The sequence below is a fragment of the Saccostrea echinata genome, unplaced genomic scaffold (assembly GCF_033153115.1).
Source record: "Saccostrea echinata isolate AGI-Se365-2 ecotype Australia unplaced genomic scaffold, CSIRO_AGI_Sech_v1 ptg000054l, whole genome shotgun sequence".
In the NCBI taxonomy this organism is placed as follows: domain Eukaryota; kingdom Metazoa; phylum Mollusca; class Bivalvia; order Ostreida; family Ostreidae; genus Saccostrea; species Saccostrea echinata.
Genome location: NW_026889803.1, coordinates 46,605,788 through 46,614,213, shown reverse-complemented (window position 1 = coordinate 46,614,213; position 8,426 = coordinate 46,605,788).

Below are 8,426 nucleotides of genomic sequence, written 5' to 3'. Positions count from 1 at the left end.
TCACTAAGCCACAGTTTGATTTTCACCATCAGCCAACATTTACAAAAACCCAATTCCAATAATGTTGACCCATCGACGACCGACTTTAAGAACTGTCTACCAACGTTCGGATGATGATTGAAGGTTGGTCGACAGACTATTGTACGACTGCTTCAATTGAAGGAATCGACCACCGATGCAGAGAAAATTATAACATGGCCCAACAGACACAAAATTGGTAGGCTGACAAAAAAAGAGGTCAAATTCGGGCAAGACAATGGCAGATGAACAGCTGACTGTTGCCTGAAGAAGTTTTTTTTGCCTCAAAAACTGTCACCCGTTGGTCTTTCTTGGAAATGTGACTGGGGTTTTTGAAAACATGTAAACATTAAAACATAGACACTTCGAGGTATTGAGAGTAAATAACAACAGATTATGCATATCAAGACTGCATTTTGACTTGGAGGGATCATGGATTTCTGAATCAAGAGACTGAGAGTTCAAGAGATCAAACGTAAATTTGCTTAGTTATATAAGTAAAAATATCTTTGTAGTCACCTTTTCATCACCTGAAAGATTGGAATTTCCCTGTTAATTAACTACCATTTTGCTTTCTTCTTTGTTTCGTTCAAAATTCATTTAATTTTCCCTTTTTTCTCACCATTTTTGCAATGAGGTCAGTTATATTTGTTAAAGGATTTTGTGTCTAATACAAGGAGTAACATAACCACAATTCAGATCATAATAGAATTTGGCATACATATTACATTTAAGGAGGCTGGGGGTCAACAAATTCAGGGTTAGAAACTCCTTAAAACTACAACTCGCAAATAATTGCGAGTACCAAGAAAGTGAACTCGTAATTTTATAAGACTACTCGCAATTTTCATATAAAGTTAAATTCATATAAATTAAATACATGTAACTTAAGGAAAAAGTAACTACTGTACAATACACAAAACACAACTACAGTGTGACTTTTATTTAAATTACTGATTTAAATCAAAGGCAATGTGTTCTGTCATATTATATAATTTTGCTACAATGTCAATGCAAAAAAAATCAACTCGCAAGTTTTTGCGAGTTACTTAATTTTTAACTCGCAATTGGGGAATTCTAACTCGCGTTTTGCGAGTTGTATATAGTGAATTTCGAACCTGAAATTAACCACAAATTATAACCACCAGATTTAACTTAATTTTTTAGATATGGTATCTTAAGCTGTGAACTATCATTTGGCAAAGAAAAATTTCAAAAATTTTAGTTTTAAAATTTGATCATTTTCTATATCTTCATATGGAGCTCTTCTTCTAATGGAGATCAATATAGTCTAAAAATGGCCACAACCCCCCAGCCTCTTTAAATCTTCACATTTTGCTGCATGTTTATGACATCATGGTATGAAAATGAAGTCAATATGTTGATGACTTGTGTCAAAACCAGAAGTCTCTGATGAGACTGTAGCTCTGCTGGTTTGTACTTTAACAATTTTTTTTTTAAATAAATAATTTTTAATTAGACAATTTCAATATTATTGTGTGTGTTAATTAATTTCACATGTTATAATGAATATTGGACCATAATCTGTCGTTGTAAGCTGGCAACAAAAAGAAAAGTATAAATTCGAAATGCAAGTCATGTACACAAAACGAAAGTAGGGTCCTGAATAAGTCCCGTGCATCTCGTTATATCCGGAGTCCACTGTACTGGGTTTCTGGTCTTTGTTATGAACTAAATTTTTGTTTTGTAATACAGAGGAATATGAATAGCAAGTTTAGTTCAGGGCTCGACATTAACTTTTTTTCCTACTTGTCCGTTCGGACAAGTGACCAAGACATTTACTTGTCCGAACTTCAACTTCACTTGTCCGAAAATTTTTCAATAAAGATCTAATACTGTGAACTTGAAAACTAAAATAAAGTCCATTACACATGACATGTGCTTTATTGATTCGTCATGTTATTGATATTTACAACAAACAGATAAAACGAAATTTTATCTAGGCTTTCTGTCCTGATAACAACATAAATGTCCACAAGTGAACCAAACTTCGTTAAGTTCGTAAGTTCCATGCCTTTTCAGTAGTATGCAATTAGTGAACTTCGATCCCGATACAATGTGAATTCAATTAATAGCGATCCCTATCAGGATCGAAGTCCGGTTTTTATGTACAGCTTCCGTCTTGAAACTACCGATTAACTTTCACAGTCGTTCTTATTATTATTTAGAGACTCCTTTACATTAAAATGCACTTGTCCAATCGGACAAGTGCCCAGCAATATTAACTTGTCCGTAATTTTTTTTCACTGGTACCGGGCAAGCGGACAAGCGTTAATGTTGAGCCCTGTAGTTATTACAGATCCAACCATATTTTCATTAATTTGGGGGATAAATGACTATTGGGAAAATTAACACATTCAATTGGGAAGAAAGGTACCTCTTTTGAATTAGGAATGGGGCCCTTGAATGGCCCTAATTATAGACAATCGAGAGCCCTAAGGCATCCAGGTGTGGTTCCCCGACAGCTTGGCGAAACGAATTGAATAACTATCCTACTTCCCCCCCCCCCCCCCCTTGGGATCCCTAATTCTAAATGTTATATGCAAAGCCAGCTGTTATAATACTGCTAATTTCTTTTCCAAAACTGGTTGTTTTACCATTACTTTCATCACCATGCCTCAAAGAAAAATCCAAAAAATTTCAAGAGTGAGAAAAATAAAAATTCTTTCCGATGGTCATGAACATACACCTGCCTACCAATACATAGCTATAAACATGTGGTAAGCACTTTTTATGGCTGTAATGTATTACCGAACATTTTCTAATGTAGTAGGTTATCATTACAGAAAAAGTTAAAACCTGCAGTTTTTAACACACTGAAATTGGATTCCACGTAAAAATACTAATTACAGTTTGTGTACACAATGTGGCATGATTATCTCGTGCAGAAAGACGATGGGATTAGTTAGTTACGCTTCATTGCATATGATACCTGTGAAATTGATTTCAAATTAATGACATTTTTACATAATTTAGCTAATAAAAAAGAAATATCACCTCTTTACTTGACTACTGACAACATATTTATTATTTATTTGGCACATTATCAGGTCTGGAAGATTTCCAAAAATGGAAGTCAAGAACGATAACTGAAAGTTGCCATAAGTATACATCATATACACGTAAATATTTTTCTGCCCAATCAGAACACAGCATTTTTACACATCCCAAAACATATTTCAAAGGGGTTAAAGTTAAAACTGAATATGTATCCAATATTCCATCTGCGCTCACCCAACGGTGATACATGTACTGTTAATATACAGGGGTTTTTCTAGGTCTTTAAATCAAGAGCCTGGGCTTTTCTATTTGGAAAAAATAGCAAAATTTGGTTGTAATTAGCAGCAGGGACCTATATATTGTTAGTATATAGGTCCCTGTAAGCAGATTAGAGAAAATATCATATTTAACACTTTTTTTTCTAAATGAATTCGAGTTTTTCTTCATTTGCAAGGTATTAATTGATTTATTTTACATTCAGTTAATCAGTTTATGGAGCATGCCTTTTAAATTTTTTTTAGCATCATTCCTGTTACATGTATACATGTTACTGAGTTCGACGGACATTATTCTAACCATACTTGTTTGTTTCGATTGTCTTGTGTGCAGGGGTATGCAATTACCAACGCCCGACGCCCAGGGCTACCAATTTTAGAGATCGGGCTATCATAAATCTATACTGCGTTAGCCCGTCGGGCTATTAAACACTGGTAAATCTAAAACGAAAGTATACATATATTTACGGCGACTGAATTGATGTACGAATTAACCTTGTTGTAAAATCATAATCTTTAATTCGTTTTAACCTATATGTTTTGTGTGTTGCTATCGCCAGTCGTTTCAGTGACATAATAATTATAGCAGGGACCTAGTATATAGGTCCCTGATTATCATAGTCGATAAAAATAGGGAGAAAAAAGCGCAAACCATTATTTGTTTTATTTATTTCAACTTAAATGTTTTTTTTAACCTTTTTGTTATACTTATACATGTATTGTTTTCGGTAGTTAATGGGCTAGTGACTGGCAACCTCGGGCTAGTAACTTTGTTACTGCCACTAGCCCGACGGGCTAGTAACTAATTTTTGTAATTGCACACCCCTGCTGTGTGAGTTCTTACGTCCACTGTTCTTGGCAACTTAGCCCATCTTCCCGTTTCTGACCACTCCATATTGACTTCGGTACAAATTATGAGAGCAATGAATTCCTAATAACTTACCCTTTTTTTTTTTTTGGTTCTCTCCAAATCTTTGCATTTACTTAAGCGCCATATTGAGAACATTAAGAATTTTGAACCCGATCTAAATTCAACGGATTTCTCTAAAATCCATATCTTCTAAGTAATTTTTAATAAAATTTTAAGCTCCTTCAAATTTTCATTAATCATATAAATCACATTTTTCCCATTATTTTGAGTACAACTGGAAGTACATGTTTCTCATTTATTCCTTGTAAATAAAATTTCACATCAAATATTTATCTTTGTTTTACTTTGTGTTGCTGGAATTCAGTTCAACCTGACTATCCCAAGAGCAGACTATTATCCCCTCTTAGGGTAGCAGTACAGTAGAAAAGAGGGCCGTAGGAACAGAGAAGTGGTAATGGTGGGGAATGTTGGACACAAGCCCCCCCCCCCCCCCCCTGAAGAAACACTCAAAAATATCATTTTTGAAACAGAGTAGATCATAATTCATTTGTTTAAAGTAACACTCCTAGACTTTCTTTATTTTATATGTGAAAAATGACTTCAAGGATGCACCAGAACCCACCAAAATGTATATTCATTTATTAATGATTTTAATTTAAGGATTGCACAGGATTGAGTCCTGGAAAAATCTTGTGGGTGGCATATGCCCCCCCCCCCCCCCCCAAAGGGTATAAGTAACACAGGCACTTGATTCAATAAAAAAAAATTAACCCATAGCATAATAATATTGCGTTATTACTATACTATGGGTTAAAAAATTTATTACTGAAACAAGTGCCTGTGATAAGTAAGTAGTAATGAAAAATACTAATAAAAGTACTTCATAACACACTAATTGGTACAGTGTGCCCCAAAGAGGCATATAAGTAAGAAGTAAGTACAAGTAAACCCAATTTTATTAATACACCAATTAGCAGAGTTATCATACATGTAAGTACATGTATCATACAACAAAAATATGTATGTATACTTATCTTGAAGCTTTTTGGACATTTAAATCTTCTATTTAGAATTTTATTGATTTTTTTTTTAAATTGGGTAGTTGTGGTACACTACCCCCGTTTTATATCCTTTTTCTTTTGCTAATAAATACATTTTATCATTTCATATAAAGACTTCAAAATTATCTTTGGTAGACCCAGGATTTTTTAAAGGGGGGTTCAACAGGCTAATAATGGGGTCTGAGCCAGTGAGGGCCACCTTGTGGCCCCAGTGGGTAAAGGACAAAAGCCCCTTTAAGCTCCCAGGATTTGGGTCCTTTTTAAATCAGTTTTGTGAGTTGTGTTATGTATATTTTATGTATAATAAAAGCAATATCTAACCAAAAAAAAAAAAAAAAAATGATTATTTCACCTTTACTAAATTTTGGCACACATGAGGGGGAAGGGGTATATAGAAACTGTTTTAAGAACAGTTTTTTACGGTAATAGAAATTTCATATTCATCCAGGATTTTAAATTTAAAATACGAATACTAAGTAATAGATTTACCTCCTAAAATTATGTTTCTGGGGAACATAACAAATTTTATTTTAATGCTTTATAGGCAGTGAAAAGGAATTATACACTTAAAGACCTTGAAGACTCAGATTCATATTTGAGTTGTTATTTATATAATTATGATATATGCTGATAAAACAGAATATGACATAATATTAAAAAATAATATTTATACCTAAAAATTATCAAATGTAGTACCTTAGAAAATTACATGAATTAATAGCCAAATTATTGTTACAACAAAATAACACATCTTAACTTATAATATCTAAAATTATAGACAGAAACTGTTTACATCATTGAAAACTTCAGAATAGAGTAAAAACCTCTGCAATACCTTAAATTCTTGAACATGTAATTGTAGAAGTAGTCTTTGACAATATATGACATTGTAAGTCTTGTTCAAATCTTAAACCAAATTTTACTCATTGTTCAAAAACTAAAGAGTGTCATAAAAGGAAGGAAGTGGTTTGTGTTGCATTAATTTTTGTAGAATCGTTTGTTATTGTATCTCAAAACACAAATCTCAGATTCTCGTACACAAGAACCCCCCCCCCCCCGCGCTTACTATCAGCTTCTTTAAATAATGCGTCAATCATATCCATGTTTCGAACGTCATACCATGAGCATCCACAAACTTAATAATTAATTAAAATAAATATTTGATGATTTTTAAAAAGATGTATCATTATGAATGAAAAGAAATTAAAAATGTGTATTCAGAATTTCCTCGACGTTCGCTGTTAGTCAATATTGACGCTATGCAAGCGCGTCGTATAAAAAAGGGGAAAATAATATACAAAAGACGTATAAAACATAAAAAAACCAGCTGCAAATGATAGTAAGTAACAGATTTATACTTACGAAAAGGATCCAAAGCACTTCGAGGCGTCTGCCATCGTCTTCTTTTCTGGTTCTCCAGGTCGACCGGAAACCAGGCAACTTATTGCCAGACAAACATGAGTCATTTGTAGACCATGAATTTTCGAAATTTTAAATACTGAACTCACGAATGAATGAAGGGTAAGAAAATATAGGAAATGATTAAACTAAATGGGATATTAATTAAAACTATTCATATATAGCGGATTTTGATTAATATTACACATTTTCTCTGGGCGACTTAATAGATATATATATTCCTATGAAAATATATGCCGGGTTATAAATAATTTAATTATTTCTCGCTATGCGAATAAAAAATGAAGAAATTATAATTGCATTGAAAAAAATAATTACGAAAGAGTCTTATTTCAGGACATCAGTCATCTTACCACAAAGTACACTGCCTTAATGATCAGTTAAAATATTAGGGAGACCGGAAAAAGTCTGCTTAATCCATCGGGGTCCCAGACCGATATATAAATGCTTAACTGGGTTCCCTAACCAAGAAGTCCGGATTATATATATATATATATATATATATATTCACTCGTGCTTCGCACTCGTGAAAAAAATTCCTGTCCCACTAGTAAAATGAATTCCATATCCAACTACAAAACATTCAATATCCTCTATATATGTAATAAAACCAAACACAATTAAATCATACACAGAGGTGTAAAATATCTATAGTAAAACCAAACACAACTAAATCATACACAGAGGTGTCAAATAAATATGTACTGGTTCCAGCTGACAATGAAGGTAACAATATTTTCTTTGTAAGGCTCATTACTTTAATTGTATATTTAGAGGAGCTTGAATTTAATTCTGCAAGTGGTAATCCAATTTATACCCGTAGCTTCCTTTCTAGGGAGGAAATGCCTCAAGACCACATGTCAGTTTTAAATAGTTTTCAATATTCCCAACAAACAAATTGAATCTGAATTACCATACTTATACTGGATTCCTAAACTACATAAAAATCCTTACAAACAAAGATACATAGCGGGTTCCAGTAAATGTTCTACCAACCCTCTTTCTTTACTCCTCACTAAAATATTGACAGCAGTGAAGGAAAAACTTCAGGAGTACTGTACAACAACATATTCGAGAAGTGGTGTAAATCAGATGAGGATGCTTAAAAAATCCGAGAAACTTTAAGAAAATTTGTAGTTGTGATAAAAACCAAAATCAATAACAAAAAAGTACGATTTTTCAACACTTTATACAGCTATTCCCCACGATAAATTTTGATATCATAGACAGTTGCTTTTTCAATAAAAACAAAATTCATAAATTTACTTATCATGTCATCGGTCATTTGCAAAATCATTTGGTTAAAAACATTCTGATTGTACACACAAGTACTCTGAAGTTGGTATTAAAATATGCTTCAGTTTCTGATTGACAATTTCTTTGTAGTTTTTGGAGATCAAGTCTTTCAACAATCTATCAAAATTCCCATGGATACCTATTTACGCCCCTTTATTAGCAGACCTATTTTTATATTCATATGAAGCAGGATTTATTCAAAAACTTCTACACGAGAAGAAGAAAACATTTGCTGTGGTCTTCAACTCGAGATTTAGATATATCGACGACGTATTATCAATTAACAATAGTTACTTCCATTCATATGTCGACTTGATATATCCCAGTGAGCTTGAAATAAAGGATACCACAGAGTCTGATACATCTGTTTCATATTTGGATATTTTACTAGAAAAGATGTTAATGGTAACCTAACAACAAAACTTTGATCAAACGTGATGACTTCAACTTTTCTATTGTCAGCTT